The sequence below is a fragment of the Theropithecus gelada genome, chromosome 11 (genome assembly GCF_003255815.1).
Source record: "Theropithecus gelada isolate Dixy chromosome 11, Tgel_1.0, whole genome shotgun sequence".
In the NCBI taxonomy this organism is placed as follows: Eukaryota; Metazoa; Chordata; class Mammalia; order Primates; family Cercopithecidae; genus Theropithecus; species Theropithecus gelada.
In genome coordinates, this window is record NC_037679.1 from 33,998,767 (window position 1) to 34,023,020 (window position 24,254).

The window sequence follows — 24,254 nt, forward strand, 5'->3', positions numbered from 1 at the left end:
AACACTAAATTGGAGAATAACATTTTACATGAATTATTCTCTTATTTTTTGCATGTCATAGCATCTGCAAATCAGCAAGATAAATACCAATTACTCAATATCGTTTGTATAAATTAGTTAAGATATAGATGAAGCTTCTGTAACAAATGTCAAAATAACAATAGCTAAAACAAGACAGCTTTTAAAATTAGTTTTTATGTATATGTGTGCTACAAAATAATGGGTGTATAAGCAGGCCAGGTCTTCTACTGTTGTCTGGTCTTCCAGAAAATATGATTTCCATTCAAGGCTTAAAGTAGCTGTTCTGTCTCCCTCCATCTTGTACAAATATTAGTCGGTATTAAAAAGATAAGGCAGTGAGAAGAGATATCCCTTTTCAAAGCACAACTGAGAGATTACACACGTTTCTCTTTGCATCCCTTCTGTGAAAATTTAGTCATCTACCCGTAGGGAAATTTGGAAAATGATTACTCAATAAATGACAAAGGGGAATATGACTATTGAAGGCTCTAGGATTCTCTTTTATCCAGGGAAAGACATATTAACATTTCATAGAAATTGGATCTTAAACACAACAAAATGACGAGATTAATCTAAGGAAACTGTAAATTTTAACCTCAAATATGTATTGTTTTACCCTACCTCATGGGCAAAGAGCTAAAGGTTTGATTCTACATGTTGTGGGCAACAGTAGGGGAAAGAGGCACTTTTTCTATGTCTACACCCACCTGAAGGTAATATAAGCTGAAATACTGACTATTGCAGTTACAATATTTATAAAAATATTAAATTCACATATCCTTTCACCTAGATATTCTACTGCCAGTTATTTAGCATCCTCAAATCCAAGCAACGTAACAGGTGTGCAAGGAAACTCAGGACAGCATTGAAAATAATATACATGTTTATTAACTGAGGCAGCTTCTAATCAATCATGTTCTGGTAGAATACTATGCACAACTAAAAAGAGTATGGCAGTTCTATTTAAACTGATAAAAAATACAATGCTATTCTATGTAAGAACTATTTTTATTTTATTTTACTTTATTTTATTTTATTTTTGAGACAGAGTCTCGCTCTGTCGCCCAGGCTGGAGTTCAGTGACCCTATCTCCACTCACTGCAAGCTCCGCCTCCAGGGTTCACGCCATTCTCCTGCCTCAGCCTCCTCACTAACTGGGACTACAGGTGCCCACTACCACGTCTGGCTAATTTTTTTTTTTTTTTTTTTTTAAGTAGAGACGGGGTTTCACTGTGTTAGCCAAGAGGGTCTCGATCTCCTGACCTGGTGATCCGCCCGCCTCGGCCTCCCAAAGTGCTGGAATTACAGGCGTGAGCCACTGCGCCCAGCCAGAAAATTTTTTTAAAAAAGCAACGCATAAAGTAATGTGCAGTGTATAGTAACTTCCTGTGTAAAAGCAATAAAAATTGTCCGAGCACCGTTGCTCATGCCTGTAATCTCAGCACTTTGGGAGGCCGAGGCGGGTGGATCACCAGAGGTCAGGAGTTCGAGAACAGCCTGGCCAACATGGCGAATCCCCATCTCTACTAAAGTACAAAACTTAGCCGGGCATGGTGGCAGGCACCTGTAATCACAGCTACTCAGGAGGCTGAGGCAAGAGAATGGCTAGAACCTGGGAGGCAGAAGTTGCTGTGAGCCCAGATCATGCCACTTCACTCCAACCTGGGCAACAAGAGCAAGACTCCATCTCAAAAAAATAAATAAATAAAAATTAAAAATGTATATATGTGCATATGTATATAATCTCAAACAGTAAATTGGAAGAGGAATCTACAAAAAATCTAGTAATAGTGGATGCTTCTAGGGAGAAAAACTATGTTCTGTGGGGCTAAGACGAGAGAATGCTTAGTTTTATTTCCTTTCTTTTCAGTCCTTTTGAATTTTTATTCATGAATTATTACTTTTGCAAAGAAGATAAAAATCAGGTTACACTTAAGAGTGCTCAAAGATGAAAAAATATTCATTCATTGAAAGATGTTCCCAAATGTTAAACTAAGTCTAGGATTTAAATGTTATCTAAAATAGACCTAAGATGTTTAATGTCAAATGAAAATAATGTTATCTCAAGTTAACGGCTTTGATTGCCTTGTAAATACCAAGACAAAACCATAGTGTTTATTTTTAATGAAATCATACTGGTTTGCTTGAATACTTTCATGTTTCCTCTGAAATTATGTAAGTACCCAATTTTTCTATGATTTTATCTGCGGCCTTAAAATGTGTATGCTAGCCGGGCGCAGTGGCTCACACCTGTAATCCCAGCACTTTGAAAGGCCGAAGCAGCTGGATCGCTTGAGGTCATGAGTTCAAGATCAGCCTGGCCAAAATGGCAAAACCCTGTCTCTACTGAAAATACAAAAATTAACCAGGCATAGTGGCGCACACCTGTTATCCCAGCTATTTGGGAGGCTGAGGCAGCAGAATCCCTTGAACCTGGCAGGTGGAAGTTGCAGCGAGTCTAGATCGTGCCATGCACTCCAGCCTGGCTGATAGAGTGAGACTCAGTCCCAAAAAATAAAAATAAAATAAAATAAATAAAATGTGTATGCTGATAAATTGAATAACAAACAAGCATTTGGAAAACCTATATTCTACTCTCTCTCTACATTACTACTGACCTAGTCTATGGCTTTGAATATCTAATATAATACTTTTCAAATTTCAGTATTTGCATACATGCTTTTGGAAATATACTTATTTCACTTGGCACCTATTGACTTCATGATAGTTGGTAAGTAATATTTTTTGGAAGTGATAAAGGAAGTGAGAGAGGATCAGGAAAAATAACTAATGAGTACTAGGCTGAATACTTAGGTGGTGAAATGATCTGTACAACAAACCCCATGACACAAGTTTACCTATGTAACAAACCTGCACATAGGGCCCTGAATTTAAAATAAAAGGAAAAAAAAATCATAAAATGAAACGTTCTCCAGAGTGTGATCATGTCTCATGATAACTTAAATTTAAGGATGTCCTCACAATGACTAAATTTACAAGAAACTGATTTTTTCTAGTCTTCCATATATATTAAACAGAATGCTATTTTACTAATTTTTTTCTGAGAGTTATAAATGATTAATTTCTTCTTGTAAGAAAACAAAGAAAATTGCAAGTGAACTTTCTTTAAAAAAAATTTGTTGATGGTTCAAACATTACTTTTCTATGTTCATAACAGAGATATAACTTTTAAATGGGAAGCCCAAGATAGTGGTGTTACTAAAAGTGCCTTCCTGAAAGTCTTATTCTCTGTTTCTGTTACTGATGAGAGTTGTTAACACAATTTTTTTTCAACGAAACAACTCCAAGTTTTTCATAACAGAACAAATTTTCCTTCTTTCTTGCCACTCACTTGGCCACATTCATTGGAGTCCATGCTCTCCTGACCTCTTTTTTCTTTTTTTTTTTTTTTCTGAGACATAGTTTCTCACAGTTTCACAGACTGGAGTGCAGCGGTGTGATCTTGGCTCACTGCAACCTCCGCCTCCTGGGTTCTGGCGATTCTCTTGCCTCAGCCTCCTGAGTAGCTGGGATTACAAACGCCCGCCTCCACGCCTGGCTTTTATATATATATATATATAAAAAATACATATATATATATTTTTACATATATATGTATATGTACATATACGTATACATGTATTTTTAGTAGAGACAGGGTTTCACCATGTTGGCCAGGCTCGTCTCGAACTCCTGACCTCAGGTGATCTGCCTGCCTCAGCCTCCCAAAGTGCTGGGATTACAGGCGTGAGCCACCGCACCTGGCCTTGACCTCTTAACTTCCTATTTCAGTTCTCTTTATTATGCCCCTCAATAGGTTCTTTTGACAATAAGCCACTTATTGATAACAGGAGCTTCTAACATTGTCTCATCGATTCTTTACTTCCACCTGCCTCAACATTCTACTATCAAATTGCTCATAAATTTCAACCAATTTATTTTAGTACCGGACTCTATCCATATCTACTAAGTTATTGAGAAAGATTGTTCCAAGATCATGTGTCAGAAACTAGAACCTTGGCACCTCAAACTCACTATACCAAAGGGACAGTTAAGCTTGGGAATGGAGTCACACAAAACTATCTTTCTCTTTTTCCCAAATAGATAGCTATAATTTCATAACCCTGTATGATATCCTCATACATAAGCCAGGTTCCCAGAGTGCTGGAAGGCCACATGTCTCCCCAGGGTGGCCTCCTTCACAAATTGCTCACAAGGAAATTCTTGTGGTTCTCGAAATCGTTCAGGATACATATCCTCCCGATAAGCTAGCACTAAAACTAAGTTCTGTTAAATGTCACTCAGCAACGTCAGTTACCGGGTTATCTTCACAGGTACAGGACAAGAACAAGACTCAGCCTACCTTGAAGTGAGTGCATAACTGACTTTTTTTCCTCTATTCCCTCTTTTCACATGTTTATCTGATGTAAAATGTACATGTACTGAGTACATAATTGGCTATTTCCTCTCCTCCCTATTTCACATGTAAAATGTAGATTCACTGAGCACTAATCAGAGCCTCACAAGAGTAAACACTTGCCTCACTGCCTACCCTCACTCCCTTTTTTAAATCCTCCCTCTCCTGCTTGCTCTTTCCCCTTTAAATTTTGAAGTTTCCAAAACTCTCTTTGGAAAAAGCACAGGCCACAGACCCTCCTGTGATTTGTGTTTCTTTTTCCCGGGTGTGTCCTCAACCTTGGCTAAATCGGCCTCTAATCGATTGAGACCTATCTGAGTCACTTTTTGGTTTACAGTTACCAGACTATGTTTTAGCCACACTTGAGAAGCTTATTTATCTAATTCTGAATTTAGTGCTTAAAAGTAGAAAAGAGTAGAATATTTTAAAATTATTATTATTATTATATTTTTATAGATTTAGGGGGTACAAGCTCAGGTTTGTTACATGGATATATTGTGTAGTGGTGGGGCTTGGGCTTCTAGTGTACCCATCACCAGAATCATGTACATTGTACCCAATAGGTAATTTTTCAATCCTCACCCTCCAACCACTCTCCCCACTTTTGGAGTCCTCAATGTTTATGTTTTTTATCATCTGCATGTCTATGTGTATCCATTGTTTAGCGTCCACTTATAAATAAAAACATACTGGGTTTGTTTCTGAGTTATTTCACTCCAGTTCCATCCATGTTGCTGCAAAATACATGATTTCATTCTTTTTATGGCTGCATAGTATTCCATGATGTGTATATACCACTTTTCTTTTCTTTTCTTGTCCTTCTTTCTTTTTTTCTTTCTTTCTTTTTCTCTTTTTTTTTTTTTTTTTTCCAGACAGGTTCTCACTCAATCATCTAGGCTGGAGTGAAGTGACAGATTTCAACTCACTGCAACCTCTGCCTCCTGGGTTCCAGTTATCCTCCCACCTCAAACTGAGTAGCTGGAACTACAGGCAAATGCTACCATATCTGAAAAATTTTTTTATTTTTTTGTAGAGTCGGAGTTTCACCATGTTGCCCAGGCTGGTCTCAAACTCCTAGCCTCAAGAGACCCTCCTGACTCAGTCTCCCAAAGTGCTAGGATTACAGGCATGAGACAACATCCCAGGCCATATACCACGTTTTCTTTATCCAATCATCTGTTGATGGACACTTTGATTCCATGACTTTGCCATTGCAAATAGTGCTGCAATAAAGAAGCAAGTACAGGTGACTTTTTGACATAAGGATTTTTTTTCCCCTTTGGGTAATTACACAGTAGTGGGATTCCTGAATCAAATGGTAGTTCTATTTTTAGTTCTTTGAGAAATCTCCATACAGCTTTCTGTAGAGTTTCCATACAGGTTTTCATAAGTAACATTCCCACAAACAATGTATAAACGTTCCCTTTTCTCCTTATCCTGGCCAGAATCTGTCATTTTTTTTTGTCTTCTTAATAATAGCCATTCTGACTGGTGTAAAATGCCATCATATTGTGGGTTTATTTTGCGTTTCTCAAATGATGAGTGATGTTGAGCATTTTTTCATGTTTGTTGGCACTTATATGTCTTTTTGTAAGAAATGCCTTTTCTGTCCTTTGCCCACTTTTTAATGGGGTTATTTGTTTCTTTGGTTTTCAGTTGTTTGAGTTTCTTGTAGATTCTGGACATTAGTTTTTTGTTGGATGTACAATTTGCAAATTTTTTTTCCTATTTTGTAAGTGGTCTCTTACCCTGTTGATTCTTTTCTTTTGCTGTGTAGATTTTTTTGTTGTTGTTTAATTAAGTCACATTTGTTTATTTTTGTTTTTTGCTGCATTTGCTTTTGAGTATTAGTCATAAATTATTTTCCTAGATCAATGTCTTGAAGAGTTTTTTCCTAGGTTTTCTTCTAGGATTCTTATAGTTTCAGGTCTGGAGAATTTTGGTATTTAATATCATTGTAAAGGAGATTATAGGATTAATTGTCCAAACCAGGACACTGTGGAGATGAAAGAGGAAACTTAATAATTTTACTGTGACCAAAGACCTAAACCGGGTAGCCAAGACCAACTGGATATGTGGTCAGTCTGTAACTCAATATTTCTGAGGGGAGTTGTCAAGGTGAACCCTAGAAATGTTTTTAATGTTAGTGTCTTCCCATAATAAATTATGCCTAAATAGCATTACATGAACATGAAAAGACATCAAGAGTAAAACGATCCAATAGCCTTTTCATTTTCTAATATTAAAATTAAAATGCTATTATCAGCTACTGTGAAGATAGCAGGTGGCCTGTGAACACTTCACTGATTCAGAATAAATTCACCTGAGCTCCAGATGATATAAATGCTCAACCAGGCAGCTTTGCCAGCAGCAGGTGAGCCATGGAACTAGGTGGGCATCTTGACAATGAGAGCCCATAAATAAACTGCCCATGGCCTCTATTACAGGTCCTTGAAAGAACTTCAGCATTCTTCAGAAACTGGAGAATCTTACCACGTAAGAAAATCCAATGATGAACTACCAGGATTATATTTAATTTGCCTGTCTGTCATAGTATTTTGCATTTGTGGTTAGCAAAATAGCTTTTGCATTTTATTAATATCACTTATCAGATGCCTTTTCATCTGAAATGTATTCAGATCTGCCATTACCAGAGAAATTTCAGAATGGACCCTCAGACTATGAAATGTAAGATATTTAACTTCATGTATTGGATCTTTCTAGGAAAAGCTTATATATGACATGCAGTTAGACATAAATTCCTTGTGGGTGAAGTTTCTAGAGTTTGCCTTAGTCCATTACATGAATCTATTGCATCAATCGCCAAGAAACAAATCTAAAATTATAGACTAAAAAGGAGCAAAGGAAGGGAAATTAACACTGGGCAAATAAAGAGTCTCTTAGTGCAATTGGCTATTTCAATTTTAGTAGAAATTATTTGGCATTTACTTAACCAAACTATCAGTTTTGCATCTTAAATATTATTTTGTCCCTATAATCTCAAATCTTCAAGTTACAGTGTTTCAAAGTGACAGGACCACATGATATAAACAGTTCTACATACATATTCATGAACCTTTAATACTGTTATAAAAATTAAAATATAAAATTTATTTAGAACAATTAACAATGTATACTGATAGAAGAATCATTTAGATTACTGATTCTATTTAGGTTAATCTGAGCAAAGCAACCCTAAGATAGGTGTTTGCTTCAATCTTGGTAGTCCCGATAATGAAAAATTTAAACAACATTTAAAAAAAGAGAACATTGATGTCAAAGAGAACATAACAACGTGGTTCCATATATAAAGACCCTACTACGTGCTGGACACCATATGAGAGATTTTACGTTCAGTATCTCATTCAATCCTTAAAACATCCCTGAGAGATATATCATATATCCCTATTTTGAGGTAAAAGGAATTAAAATTTAATAAGTTTAATTAACATCTTTCATATTACAAAATAGTGAGTGAATGAGCAGGGACTCAAATCCAGGTGTGATTTTAAATCTCATAACTATTAACTGTATAAGAGATCCACCACTCCAAATTCTTAATATCAAAAATAAAAGCATGGTGAAATATCTGCAATAGATGACCAGCTTACAGTCACACAGGAAGTAATTACTGCCATCTCTCCTTACACTCTCTCTACAGCAAAAATTTACCCAAGCTAATAACATTTAATTTTAGCTGAAATAATTTTATGAATCAATTTAAGATGATATATGTAAATACCTTAGCACTATGACTTAGCTGACTCTTTAAAAGTTTAGTACTCTTCCTGTACTAATCTATTTGGTGATAATACGTTTAGAAAGCTATTAACTGTCATCACTCACCAGAAAATTATTACTGATAACATTAATTATAGATAATACATCTGATCTTGTCTAATACGCTAATATTTTACGTTATGGAGACCTATCAGTAGATACCTAGTAGATTTTCTTTGATTACCATAGTACCTGTAAAGCTGTCCTTTGTTTAGATGTCATATTTAATCTTATGGAATTTTAACATAGATGTAAGTTATGTTCTGGGTATCTTCATTTTATAAAAATGTCTCATAAATATAAGACTGATTTGAACATGTAGGAAATAAATTTATATATTTTACCTGTTTTCACTGATATTTATACACCAAGCAAGGTAATGATACTTTATAGTTTATATCATGAAATAGTAATCACAGAACTATAGAGCTCCCAGGTGGTCTTACAATGCAATAAGCCCTAACTTATTTTGTAGTGAAGGAAACAAAGATCAAAAAAGGTCTAAGTGGTCTTTTCAATTCTCTGTAACCTAGATCTCTAGTCTTCCTTTCTGGGTACTTTCTACCAGAATTTAGTTATCAGATCACAGTCCTTGCAATTCTGGAGCAAGGCTATAAATTACAATTCTATACTGTGTGACAGTTCAGTGCTGACTACACTACCATTTTAAAAGCAATTATAAATCCTGGTTCCAATATTGCAAGGTTAAGGTCATCCTGCCCTCTGAATATGTGTTGACATCTAAAGAAACCGTTCCAGTGATAGCATCTAAAACATATCTTTAGTTGCTTTATTCTTGGTCCTTGAACCAGATTAGCAGGTCAAAAGTAAAAATAAAATAAAATCCATTGATTATTCTAAAAAGAAAGGACAATAATATGCTGTTTTTAATTATGTAAAACCAAAATCAAAGCATGTATTCACAGCCTCAGGACATTACACTGTGTGGGTCAAGGAATCCACATTTCAAAACAATTGTGGCAATCACACCTGGCTATCTTCTGAGCAGGATAGTGTCCTCTTAATAATAATATTTCAAGAAATATTTCCTGTAAAAATTGCTCAATGACACTAAAGTACAATTAATTACTAGATTTTTTTCCTTTGCCACAATACAAACTCATGAATAGCAAAAAATATATCTCTGTAGCTCACACTGATAAAATGCTAAGTTCTTCTCTTTTCTGTCACTTTTATCAGTGACTAAGTTGTCTGAGAAATTTCTTCCTGAATTTCAGAGTTAATAGTTCAATTCATCAGTGTCTTATAGATCCTAACTTTCTTTCCTTTTAAGGCATTGCAGTGTATCTCCAACCATGTTGACATTTTTTAATAACGTAAAGGTTTATACAGCCAGGAATTATTTAGGTGGCTGTGGGAGTTTTAAATTCTGTCTCAAAATTCTTTAATACTTCTCCCTTCCAAAACTGGTACCTACTTCTACTCCTCTTCAGAGGAGGCTGTACTTACAGACTCATTTCTGGTGACTATAATGTGACGGAAGTGACAGACAATCTCTGAGACTAGGTTATACAATGAATCATTGAATTTCCTCCCTGATCTCTCTCTCGGATCATCTGCACTGGGAGGAGCCAGATTCCGTATCAGTCCTATGGAGACGTTCATGTGGTGAGGAACTGAGACCTCCTGGCAATGACATAAAATGTATTTTGCTCATTTAATCATTCTTTCATTTGATATTTATCATGCATATTCTATAGGTAAAACACACACTTATTAATTAATTGTGAATGCTATTGAAAGGTTTTAAGCAAGAAAGTAATGATTTTGATTGGATACGGGGAGGTGTGATCTTTTTATAAGGCAAATTGGTTTATGTCATTATCCTGCTTAGAGCCCATCAGGGATTATCATTGCACTAAGACCGAATTACAAACTCCTTAAACTGGTTTATACATCTCCTGCCTACCTGTTTGGCCTCATCTCAAATAACTATCATCATCATCCACTATAAAGCTATACCAGCCATTTTATTTTCCTCAAACAAGTCAAGCTGCATCCTCAACTTGTTCTTCCTCCTGATTGTTCTTCTCTCATTTAGGTCCAAGACTATACGTCATCTCTTTAAGAGGGCTTTTGTGATCCCACAGTCTCATGGAGTCACCGTTTTTCTTTTACATAACCATTTTCCCATTCTGCTGATAGCACTTATTGCTATCAAATATTTTATCTACCTATCATTTATATTTCCCTATTTAAATGTCAGTTCCAGCCTAGCAGAGTGCTTAACTGTTGTATTTACTACTGTATTTCTGGGATTGAGAGCAATAGGTCACAGTCACTGCTCATTAACTATTTTTTAATCAATGAGTATATAAAAAAATGAAGGCATGTTTGAAAAATAGGAAACATAAGACTCATTGATAATTCCTATATTATTGACTTGAGCAAACAGATGAAAAGTGGTGTTACTTAAAGAGACTGAAGACTAAAGGAGAAAAAGTTATGAGTGTATAAGAAATCAATAATTTTGGTTGACTCATATTAAGTTTCATATTGCTATTCGATATCAAAGCAAAGATACCAAGTTGTCAGGTAGTTACCACTCTGGCTTTCAATGGCAAACCTGAGGATGGAACAAAATCAACAAACCTTCAAATTTTTCCTGTGCCATTTATAATAATAACAATCAGAACAATGAATACATATGTGTGTGTGTGTGTGTGTGTGTGTGTGTGTATGTATGTATAGTAAAATAGCCTGGCCCACTAATGTGTTAATGGGGGTTATATACTATTTTAAATTTTATTAAGACTAACTCATCTAATCTCAACAACTTCACTTTAGCAGACACTGTTTCTATTTCATTTTATACAATTCAAGAAATGGAAAAACCAAGAGCCTAAATAGCATGCCTAAAGACACAGTGCTAATAATTTGTGAATGCATGATTGAGAGTCAGGCAATCTGATTTTATAACCCACATTTTAAAAAGCTATTTTATTTTAGATTCAGGGGGTACATGTGCATGTTTGTTACATGGGTATGCTGTGTAATGGTGGGGATTGGACTTCTAATGTCCCCATTACCCAAACAGTGAACATTTTACCCAATAGTTATTTTTCAACCCTCACTCCTTTCCCTTGCTCCCTGCTTGTGGAGTCTCTGGTGTCTATTATTTCTATCTTTATGTCCACGTGTACCCATTGTATAACCTATATTTTTAACCATCATGGTGAATAAAAAGAAGAGAGGTAAAGAATAAGCTTGAGGTTGCTCTGATATTAGGAATGAACCATATAGGAATATAAAGAAGAGGCAAAAAGCAGAGAGGAAAATTAAGTAGAAAAACACAGACAATGTGTTTTCTCAAAATTTGAGAGAAAATAATACTTCCAGAAGAAGAAAGAGATTATTTTTGTTAGTTATTTCTGAGAGCTGTAAAAGAGGAAGATAGAAAAGTCTCCACTGATTTTCAAAGTCTATTCAGGTAAAAAAAAAAAAATAGAGGCTGGTGAGTGGTGGTCTCCTGAAAAGCAGTCTTTGTGATATGGAGTAGGTGAAAACCCAAAGAGAGCATTAAAGGAGAGTAGAAAGTGAAGAAGTCAAGAGTGATATTTTGTGTACACATAAAATAATAAATAAATAAATATTATGGCCAAGCGGAATTTATCCCTAGCATGTGAGGCTGGTTTAACATATGCTAATCAAACAACGTAAGACATTATTTTAATGGGACAACAAAAAAAATCACATAATCATCTCAATTGATGTGGAAAAGGCACTTGAAAAAGTTCAACATCTTTTCTTGATAAAAACTAAACATTTCAGGTATAGAAGGAAAGTTTCTCAACACAATAAAAGTCATTTATGTAAAATTATAATTTTGTAATATTATAATTATTACAGAAAAACTGAAAGGTTTTCCACTAAGATCCTGTGCAAGGCAAGGATGTCCATGGTACTATATGCAAGAATAATCCAAAAATTACACACCCACACACACACACACACACATACACACAGAGACAGAGAGAGAGAGAGAGAACTGTTCACACTAATAAATTTAAAGGACACAAAATCAACATAAAAAAATGAGCATTTTTATACACAAATCACAAATTAACTGAAAAAGAAATCATAAAACTATCTCATTTATGATGGCATTAAAATACCAGAAATATATTTTACTAAGGAAGTGAATGATCTATACACTAAAACTATAAAACACTGATGAAAGAGATTGAATAAAACAAAAAATGAAAAAATATTTTCATGAAAATATAAAACTCCCCCAATAGGCAAATAAATTCTGAGAACAAAAAAGTAGACATAACACTACATGATTTAAAATTATCTTATAAAGCTATATTAATAAAAACAGTAGGTGGGTTAATCCTGATTTGCATCACTATAAAGAAATACCTGAAGCTGTGCAATTTATAAAGAAAAAGGTTTATTTTGCCTCACAGTTCTGCAGGCTGTACAGGAAGCATGGCACTGGCATCTGCTCCTGGTGAGGCCTCAGGAAGTTTACAACATGGTGCAAGGAAAAGGGGGAGCTAGTCTATCAGTCAGTGAGAGTGGGAGCAAGAAAGAGAGGTAGAAGTGGTCCCAGATTTTTAAACAGCCAGATCATGTGTGAACTAACTAAGCAAGAACTCACTTGTCACCAAGAGATGGTGCTAAATCTTTCATGAGGGATCTGCTCCCATGATCCAATCACCTCCCACCAGGTTTCACCTCCAGCTTTGGGAATCATTTTTCAACATGAGATTTGAAGAGGACAAACATACAACCCATATCAGTGTGGTGCTGGCATAAAAACAAATGCATAAAACAGTGGTACAGAACGGAGAGCCCAGAAGTAAATCCAAACATATATGGTTCAAACTAATTTTTGACAAGGATATCAAGAGGAAACAGTGAGGAAAACATGGTGTCTTCAATAATTGGTGCTAAGCAACTTAGATTTCCACATGTGAAAGATTGAAATTGAACCCTTATCTTACCTTTTCCACAAAAATCAACTCAAAATGGATAAAAGACCAGAAAATATAAAACTCTTAGAAGAGAATATAACGGAAAAACTCTTTTACATTGACCTTGGCAATGATATTTTGGAGATCACACCAAAACCTCAGGCCATAAAAACAAAATTAAATAAGTGGAATAACATCAAATTGAAAAACTTCTGCACATCAAACAAAACAATCAACAAAATGAAATGGCTGTTTATACATTAGAGAGAATATATTTGCAAATCATATAGCTGATAAGGGGTTAGTATTCAAACTTTATAAAGAACTCATACAACTCAATAGTAGGAAAACAAATAACCTGATTAAAAAATAGGCAAAAGACATGAATAGACATTTCTCCAAAGACATCAAAATCACCAACAAACATATGAAAAACCCTCAACATCATTGATCACCAGAAAATAAAAATCAAAACCAGTATGAGATACCACTTCACAGGCATCAAGAGGGCTATTATCAAAAAGTCAAAAGATAACAAATGTTAGACAAGGTGTGGAGAAAAAAGTCCTCTTGTGCACCGTTGGTGGGAATGTAGACTAGTACCGCCATTATGAAAAAGAGTAGGAAGATTTTTTTAAGAAATTAAAAATAAAACTACCATATTACCCAAAAATTCCTCTTCTGGGCATATACCTAAAGAAAATGAAATCACCGTTTGATAAAGATGTCTGAAATCCCATATTCACTGCTGCATTATTCAAAAGAGCTAAGACATGGACACAATCTAAGTGTCTGTTGATGGATTAATGAAGAAGGAAAAAATATATATATATAAAAAGTAGAATTATAGACTATCATATATATAGAATGGAATATTAAATATATATGATATAAAAATATATATTATATGTAACATAATATATGCAATGGAATAATATAATATTTCATCATATAATAGCCGATTCCATTATATATATAATGGAATATTTTATATATATAATAGTCTATTGCATTATACATATTTTTGCATATATATAATAGAATATTCTTCAGCCTTAAAAATAAATGCAATCCTGCCATTTATTACGACATGAAAAAACTTGGAAGACATTATGCTAAATGAAATAAGCCAGACACAGAAAGCAAAACATTGCATGATTTCACTTGTATGTGAAATCTATAAAAGGTCAAATATACAAAGATAGAGAATCAAACAGTGGTTAACAAGAGGAGGGAGTGAGAATAAGGATGAAATTGGGATATACAGGTTAGAGGATATAAAGTGGCAGATATGCACGATGAATAGGTCTCGAGATCTAATGTACAACATGAGGACTATTGGTAATAAAATTGTACTATATTTAGGATTCATTCTAAATGAGCGGATTTTAGAAAATGGCTCTGGACACAAAACAAAAACAAAATGGGTAGCAATGTGAGATGATGGACATGTTAATTTGGCTCACTATATTAACCGTTTTTGCTATCTATATGTATCCCACAGCATGTTGAATATCTTAAATATACACAGTAAAATTTATTTTTAAAAATTAAATGTATAGTATTTTATGTGCATAAGATGACAGTGATGAAGCTATTAGACTATGAGTTCCTTGAGACCAATTTACAAACCTAGGAAAATATTAGAATACTAATCAAGTATGTGTCTCAAATTTCCAAGTATGTCTTAACTCTGCAGGAATTTTTAGCCTCCCTCCTTTTCTCAACACATACTGGTCTCTGGATGAAGAGCTTTAATTTTCTACGCCCCCCAAAAAAGTAGCTTGTGAGCCCCTAAAATAAAATGTTACTTGTTTCCTTTAATTTTTTAGGGTATCTAAAGTTGCACTGATTAAATATTAAATAATAACAGCAGCTCAAAAATGAATGTGAGAATGTGATTTCCAACTCGGGTCCCACAGGTAATTCAACATATCCTTTCAAGCGGAAATTCTTTTTGTTTCTCTTCTGTAGCACAAGGACATTGTGCCTTAATCTACTAAAATAAAACAAACCAAGAAAGAGAAAAGTAGCAATTGAGGGGAAAAAAAAATAAAAGACATGATTCTTATCTTGTCAGCATTTGTGACTTAACTGTATAATCCCTGATCCCTTGAAAGTCACAGAAAGAAACCTGATTAGCCGAGAAAACAATAGCAAACTGTTGGAAAAGGACTTTGGTGGGGGATGGTTAACCGTTCCCATTGCATCACAGTTGTAGGCTCTGTCAGATTTTGACAATGCCAAGACATCTACCAAAACAAAATGAAACAAACAAAGCAAAAATCTCTCAGCAAACCTGCAATGGTGGGCATCACCTTTTTATATGTCAGCCAGAAATACATTCTATGAAAGATACTTTAAATAGATTTTTGTTATTGGTATTCAAACTGCAAAGTATTATCTAGGAAAGAAGTATGTTTTGTGTACATAGCAACAAGCAAATTAGAAGGTGTTTTTCTTACTCAAATTGTCTGACGAATCGGGAACCATATAGAATACAACTTGAAGAAGAAGGCTAACCATAATGCATTATTCATTACCTTGATTGAGAATGCTAAATCTAAAACAAGAAGTTACAAATGAAAGTTAATGTCTTTTTAAAACAAGTCAAGAATGAAAATATTGGTAGAGTTTGTTGAAGCCCAAAGGCAGATTGGTGCTTAAAATCTGTTGCTAGTACTTATGTTGGTTATATCGATGTCATTGCCACCTGCATATGTCTGTTTATGCCATTGTGCCCATGTACCGTGTGTCTGCCCTGTACTTTTGGAATAAATTGCTCTATTTCCTGAAGCGACCATTATATAGCAAATGATTGCTCAATATATCACCAAGGCCCAAAGAAAGAATATGCATACAACTCAAAGCCATCTGCTATTCCAAATGCCATTTATAGAGTAAACAAGGATTGATTTAATCTGTGGACATTTATAAGATGATCATGTGAAAGAAAGCAATGCTGAACATAAAAATTGGATTTTCTCAAATTGCTATGGATCGTTCAACAAGCGGTCACTAAACTCAGAGCTCTTTAAAGTCATGTCTTAATCATTAGTTTATATCCAGGTCAATAAACATTGGTTACATGTTGCATATTCAACAGATACCCTGTTCATGTAATGCTCTGAGTATGGATGACAGTCATAACAGCAAAAATAATAATTAACATATGCTGAGGGCTTAGATGTTGTAATAAGAAATTTATATGTTGTTTTATGTAATCTTCAAAGTTACATTAAGAAGAGGATATCATTATTTTTATTTTAGAGATGACATTTAGAGGGATTGGGTAATATACCCAGGAGATAGTAAAAGGGGGTGACTGTAGGAAAGAATGGTGGCTAAAGTATCACTAGTTCTAAAAATTATGCTTAAGTTCTCATCTAGAAATCTTGGATAAAATATTGAGTTAAAATTAGGAAGATTTTATTGTTGTTATTTTTTCTTTGTTTTAATGATGCTCTTGCCAATATTTATAGTTAAAAAATATTCAGTTTGATTGTTAGTGATACTGTCTATATATTCTGGAATTATTTTAAAAATTTCTAGTGTCAGAGCTTAACCACAAATATGTCCAGAAAGAGATCACTCTATTGAGGCCACAGAAAAAATATATGGAACTGATAGAAGAACCATGTCTACTAGAAAATGTTGGGCATGATTTCTGACACATGAAACTCACTCAAAGCAAATAAATCAGAATACTAATTTTTGTTTTTTTTTTTTTTTTTTTTTGAGACGGAGTCTTGCTCTGTCACCCAGGCTGGAGTGCAGTGGCCGGATCTCAGCTCACTGCAAGCTCCGCCTCCCAGGTTTACGCCATTCTCCTGTCTCAGCCTCCCGAGTAGCTGGGACTACAGGCGCCCGCCACCTCGCCCGGCTAGTTTTTTGTATTTTTTTTAGTAGAGACGGGGTTTCACCGTGTTAGCCAGGATGGTCTCGATCTCCTGACCTCGTGATCCGCCTGTCTCGGCCTCCCAAAGTTCTGGGATTACATGCTTGAGCCACCGCGCCCGGCCTCAGAATACTAATTTTTTGAAGAAAATGTAGCATCAAAGAAACTAGCTTTAAAAAGATGTGAGGCAGCTTTGACAACTATTTAAAACAAATCTTGGGCCCATAATCTTCTATGAGTAGAAATAAAGTTTTAAAACATACCTCAGATGTGGCTAAGGAAAACAGTGTTCAAGGAGGAGCATCCTAGAGGTCTGATCAAGGAGAATACTGAGAAATAATAACAAGGAAAGTCCTTCCAGGTAGCTGACTCAAAGTCTAGCCGAGGAAGCACCCCAGACAAGGAACCTTCCCAATCCAGGAAAGGGTCTTTTACATAGTCTGACTGGCAGGATTTTGTGTTTACTACAAACAAATCAATAACTTTTCTTTCATTTTCAAAATGTGGCTATTTTGTGATTATGCTCTCCTTGTGTATATTAGTCCATTTTCACACCGCTGATAAAGACATATCCAAGACTGAGAAGAAAAAAATAGGTTTAATGTACTCACACTTCCATGTGGCCTGGGAGTCCTCATCTTCATGGTGGAGGGCAAAAGGCACTTCTTACACAGTGGCAGCAAGATATAATGAGAGAGAAGAGAAAGCGGAAACCTCTTATAAAACTAATCTCATGAGACTTATTCACTACCACGATAACAGTATGGGGGAAACTGCCCCCATAATTCTATTATCTCCCATTGGATTCCTCCCACAGCACATGGGAATTATGGGAGTATAATTCAAGATGAGATTTGGATGGGGACACAGAGTCAAACCATATCATTCCTCCCCCAGACCCTGCCAAACCTCATGTCCTCACATTTTAAAACCAATCATGCCTTCCTAACAGTCCCTGAAAGCCTTAACTCATTTCAGAATTAGCTCAAAAATCCACAGTCTAAATAAAGCATTATCCGAGACAAGGCAAGCCCCTTCTGCCTATGAGCCTGTAAAATCAAGAGCAAGTTAGTTACTGTCTAGATATGATGGGGGTACAGGCATTAGGTAAATACAGCAGTTCCAAATGGGAGAATTGGTCAAAACAAAAGGGCTTCAGGTCCCATGTGAGTCGGAAATCCAGCAGGGCAGTCAAATCTTAAAGTTCCAAAATGATCTCCTTTGACTCCATGTCTCACATTCCAGGTCATGGTGATGCAAGAGGTGGGTCCTATGGCCTTGGGCAGCTCTGCCCATGGCTTTGCAGTGTACAACCTCCTCCCAGCTACTTTCATGGGCTAGCGTTGAGTGTCTGGCTTTTCCAGGCACACACTGCAAGCTGTCAGTGGATCTACCATTCTGGGGTCTGGAGGATGGAGGCCCTCTTCTCACAGCTCCACTAAGGGGTGCCCCAGTAGGTAATCTGTGTGGGACCTCTGATCGCACATTTTCCTTTCTATTGCCCTAGGAAAGGTTCTCCATGAGAGCCCTTCCCTGCAGGAAACTTCTGCCTGGACATCCTGGTGTTTCCTCTGAAATCTAGGCAGAAGTTCCCAAACCCCAGTTCTTTACTTCTGTGCACTGGCAGGCTCAACACCACGTGGAAGCTGTCAAGGTTTAGGCTTGACACTTGTACCCTCTGAAGCCATAGCCTGAGCTATATGCTTGCCCCTTTTAGCCATGGCTAGAGCGGTAGGAGGCAGGGCACCAAGTCCCTAGGCTGCACACAGCATGGGGACACTGGGTCTGGCCTATGAAACCACTTTTTCCTCCTCGGCCTCTGGGTCTGTGATGGGAGGGGCTGCTGTGAAGACCTCTGACATACCCTGGGGATATTTTCCCCATTGTCTTAGGGATTAACAATTGGCTCCTCGTACTTATGCAAATTTCTGCAGCCATTTTGCCTCAGAAAATGTGTTTTTCTTTCCTTTCACATTGTCAGGCTGAAAACTTTCCAGACTTTTATTCTCTGCTTTCTTTATAAAACTGAATGCCTTTAACAGCACCCAAGGTATCTCCTGAACGCTTTACTGCTTAGAAATTTCTTCTGCCAGGTACCCTAAATCATCTCTCTCAAGTTCAAAGTATTACAAATCTCTAGGACAGAGGCAAAATGCCACCAGTCTCTTTGCTAAAACATAACAAGAGTCACCTTTGCTCTAATTCCCAACAAGTTCTTCATCTCCATCTGAGACAACCTCAGCCTGGACCTTATTGTCCATATCACTATCAGGTTTTGGTCCAAGCCATTCAACAAGTCTCTAGGAAGTTTCAAACTTTCCCACATTTTCCCATCTTCTTCTGAACCCTCCAAACTGTTCCAACCTGTGCCTGTTACCTCGTTCCAAAGTCACTTCCACACTTTCGGGTATCTTTTCATCAGTGCCCCACTCTACTGGTATCAATTTACTATACTAGTCTGTTTTCATGCTGCTGATAAAGACATACCAGTGACTGGGAAGAAAAAATTAGGTTTAATGGATTCACAGTTTCATGTCACTGAAGAGGCCTCACAATCATGGCAGAAGGCAAAAGGCACTTCTTAGATGGCAGTATCAAGATAGAATGAGAGAGAAGCCCAAGTAGAAATCCCTTATAAAACTATCAGATCTTGTGAGACTTATTCACTACCACTAGAGCAGTATGGGGGAAACTGCCTCCATGATTCAATTATGTCTCACCGGGTCCCTCACATAACACATGGGATTTATGGGAGTATAACTGAAGGTGAAATTTAGATGGGGACACGGAGCCAAACCATATCACCTTGTTTCACCCTTAAATAATTAAGTAATGATGGGAGCAGGATGTGCAAATAATACACCTTTTTTGACAGTAAACTTTAGACCAAAAGGAGTCATAGCTAGACCTAATTCAAAAGAATTAACATGACCTAAGATCCTAGAATTTGAGCTGTATGTCATGATTGACACAATTTTGTGGTTGACAGCTTTGAGGAAGGCTGAATGTTTTCTATATATGAGGAATAGTGAAAAAGATATGGGTAACCAGAAGGAACTAGCTAGCTACTCAAAAACTCTCTTGTCTGTTTTGGAGAACATTGAGACATATGCCAGCTTTCCTAGCAGTAAGGTTGTGACCTTGTAATTAGATTTTGACAATAAAAAGCAGGGCAAAGTGATGTGCTTCCATTTCCAAAAGTAAACTGTCAAATGCCAAATTTTCCTCCCCCTCTCTCTCTGTCTCTCTTTCTGTTTCTGTAGCCATAAGCAAATGACTGCAAGATAGAGAAGCCACACAATAAAAGGAGCCCAGATAATCAAGTCAACCTTTCAAAAAGAGGCTTTCAGGCGATCCACACTACTAACAGTAGATTATGACATGAGGAACAAGATTTATGAACACACATAAAGCCCTTTGATTTGGGGGAGGTTTGTTATGGCAGCTAACAGCATTCCCCTGTCTAATATGTGACTCATACATCCTTGTATATCTTACTCAAATCTCACTTATTTGCTCATGGTTTTTAGCAATGCCAGCCCCTTAATGTTATGTAGGGAAAGGGTGTCAGATCAATACAAAACATGTGGCAGGTGAGATAGAGTCACCTTTTTCTAGCATCTGCAGTGATAGGATATTGGAATTTTCTTTTCCCCACTGGAAAATTCTGACGAATTCAAGTTATCCTCCCCCTCTCTTTCCTGTCTCCTCTGTGTGTACACACACACACACAGAGGAGAGAGAGAGGAGAGTGTGTGTGTAACAGAGGACAGAGAGTTTGTGCTTTTCAACCTCTGAGGTATTTTCATCTGGTGGTAAGGAAGTAGGATAACACCATTTATGGTTGATGACTTGCTCACACAGCAAGAGCATATCTCAAAAATTCAGCCACCCGGAAATCACAAAATGATTGCACCCCATTTGGTAAAATAGAATAGCAGAGAAAAATAAGTCCATTAAATGAATTTTATCCACTCTATGTGAATATAAAAATATGAACCATAAAGCAGGGCAAATCTCTGAGTAAGTCAGAGGAGCTCGGGTTGATTCCTGATATGAGTCTAATGATGAGTCATGGTCAAGCTATTTATAACAGAGTCAGTCACAGCAAGAGATAAGAGCCTGTGCAAAGCTTACTAAAACCGGAGTTTCTGCTGGCAGCTACCATACTAAAGAAACACATGTGATACCGTCAATGCAGTGGCCCTGTGTAATAAACCAACAAACTCTTCATATTCTTTTAGCATCCGTCTATGGAATAAGAATATTAACATAGTTACATAAACTAGCCTCTAATTTTGGAAGCTACTTAAAGCAGAATTATCAAAGATTTTTGTCTTTGGCTATAAATGTGATTTCAAACATTAAATGAAGGCTGTTTAATAAAGACAAGAAAACCAGACTGAGTTAATGTTATACACTACAAACACGAAACTGATTAAATACAGCAAAAGAAACTCCCAGACGCAAGTATATTTCAGGAACATCATAAAGAATATTGAGTCTTCGGTATGTTACACTGTAAAAAATTTCATTTGATAACTTGAAAACTATTTGAAACTAATTTCATTTGAAATTTTGGTCGCTGGCTAAATGGATTTGCACAAATATAATTTGTGCAATATATATAAATAGTAAGAAAATAGAAACAATTTTCTTTCATTTTGCATATATAGAGAGATGGCTGAACAACTTCAACTGTAAGCAATTTTGTCTAATCCAGATACAAGAACCAACTACATCAGGATCACTGGGTTCCTTCTTACGTAGTCATATAGGACCCATACCATATAGCTAGAATCAGAATTAGTCTATTTTGAGGGTTGCTAGAATCTTCATTTTTCTAACTCTCCACTTATCTTCCCTAAAGTTAGTGGGATTGTCATCATTTGCACAAAAATATATTAGAAACTTGTCTGGAACCTTTTAGCTTTGAGGTTATAAACTAGATACCTTGTAAGATTTTTATAGTGGTTAAACATAAAAGGAATGTAAAGCATCTGGCCTGACATAAAGCTGGCATATATAAAATTTTAAAATATTGAGATGACATGGAAAATAAAAATGCATAGGTATGTAGTATTATTTACTCAATCTCATCAAAATGCCTAATTCTTGTTTCATCTTCATGACACTACAGATGGGGATCTAATACTAATACTCTTATCTTAAATAACACGGGAACGAGTCCCTCTTAAAAAAAAAAATATCATCCTCAAGCTAGAGAATTATTATGTAAGCCATTTTCAGATTGGACTCCAGGTCTTTTTTAGCTCAGAATTGAGCTCCCTCAGTCTTCTTCATCTTGCAAAATGTGGAAAACAGAAAATTTTACAGATTCTCAATGAATCCATCTTTCCTTTTCAAGGCCAGTGTTTCCAGTTTGAAAAACCCATAACTTATATGTATAGTGGGCATATTTCCTTTGCTAACTTTCATCTGCTTTTAAGGTGATCCTCAATGTCATGTGGTATAGAGGGCTATTTAAAATAGCCATCTAAAATAGACAGATTGGCCTGATAATTTCATCTGCAGTTGCTTCTCAAGGAGAATTAACTGATCTTTTCTCTCAGCTGTTACAAAGACAGATAATATACAACCAACTGTTGTGGATGCCCCTCCCTCCTATTTTAAATACACAATTTCACGGAAAAAAAATGAATAAAAATAAAGAGGAAGGCACTTTCAAAGAGGTTTACAATATTTGGTTATGGGTTACTTAAATGGCTATGTTAAATATTTTCTACATTAGGATAAAAAATTAAGGAAGAGATTGATAAAGACAGGAGGTGAATAATTTTAAAAACCCATGAAGAGTTTTGAAAAAAGAACTTTATCACGACACAGTGAAACTAGGGGGAGTGAAGAGCTATTGGCTTCATAGCCTTTTTAGACATACATTGAAAATTCACAGAGCTACAGAATTTGAATGAAGTGAATGACCTCTCCACAGGTTTGCAAAAGCAAGACTATGGCTGCTGAAGGAATTTCAATACAATGAAAGCATTTGGGGAGAGCAATTTTATCACTGTTGATAACTAAAAAGTGCACCTGGTTTCTGAACTGCAGAGTTATTTTTTTTATCATTATGAAAAGCTTTTTAAGATTAAAGGAAATCATCTAAGATTTTATCTGTAAGAAGGTAGAGGAAGAAGTAGGACACACAAAAGTACAGCGAGTGAGCAAAAATAGCAACGCTGAATAAAACCAGATGAAGCTTGAAGTACGAACATATTATTTATTCATTTGACAGTCTTTGGAATCAAACAAGAATTACATGTTCTGAATACATCAAATATTAGAATTATCCAGGGAAAACAAAAAAATAAAAAGAAGGAAAGCAGTGGCAAGGATCAAATTATATCTTAAGATGAAGCTGCAGGAGGGTAGCTGTTCTTGCTCTCACGGTTGCAATTAAGTGCTCTCACTACCACCTTTCAAATTTTACTTCTTCTGAACATTTACTTTGTTATAAAGAATCTCGTGAACTGTAATTGTCTGGCTTGGGCTCTAGGATATAGTGATAAATTTATTGAAACTATCCAGTAATGGTATTTTACTTAGATTATCTTATGTAAGCCTCACAAATATTTAAGAGACCCACATAAGTACACAGCTTTTCCAGATGAGGCAATGGTAGTTAATTATGTGACCAAGGAACATAGTAATTGCTACAGCATAAATTTGGACGTTGGAATCCAGAGCCCCTGCTGCAAGTGGTGAGCCTCACTGTCTCCTGAGGAAGCACCAGCAGGATTCTGATTATTTCACCAGGTGAAGCAGGGGCAGCACTAGTAGCGACAAGGTCAACTAAACTGAATAACTGAATAGGCTTTGACACTTTCTCCAGGCTTTTGAGTGGTTGCCAAGGTGAGCTGGAGAAGAGATAGAAAGCGAAGAGAAGGCATGCGATAATACAGTGGCTATGGCATACATCTGTAAATTTTCATGTCTCTTGAAACCCCCTCCCTTTTTTTATAAACAATATACTCTTATTCTATGCTGAGCTTAAAACTGGGACTTGCATTTTTAAAACAACAATGTTGCTTAAAGGGGGTGATGGAGCTCAGTGTTTTAAATGAGGACTGTTTCTACACCTGTAACAATAGCTGACACTATGTTCCAAGTACCGTTTAGAGAAAGCACTTTATAGATATCAAGTCATTTAATGCTAGCACAATCTTAAATTTAACCT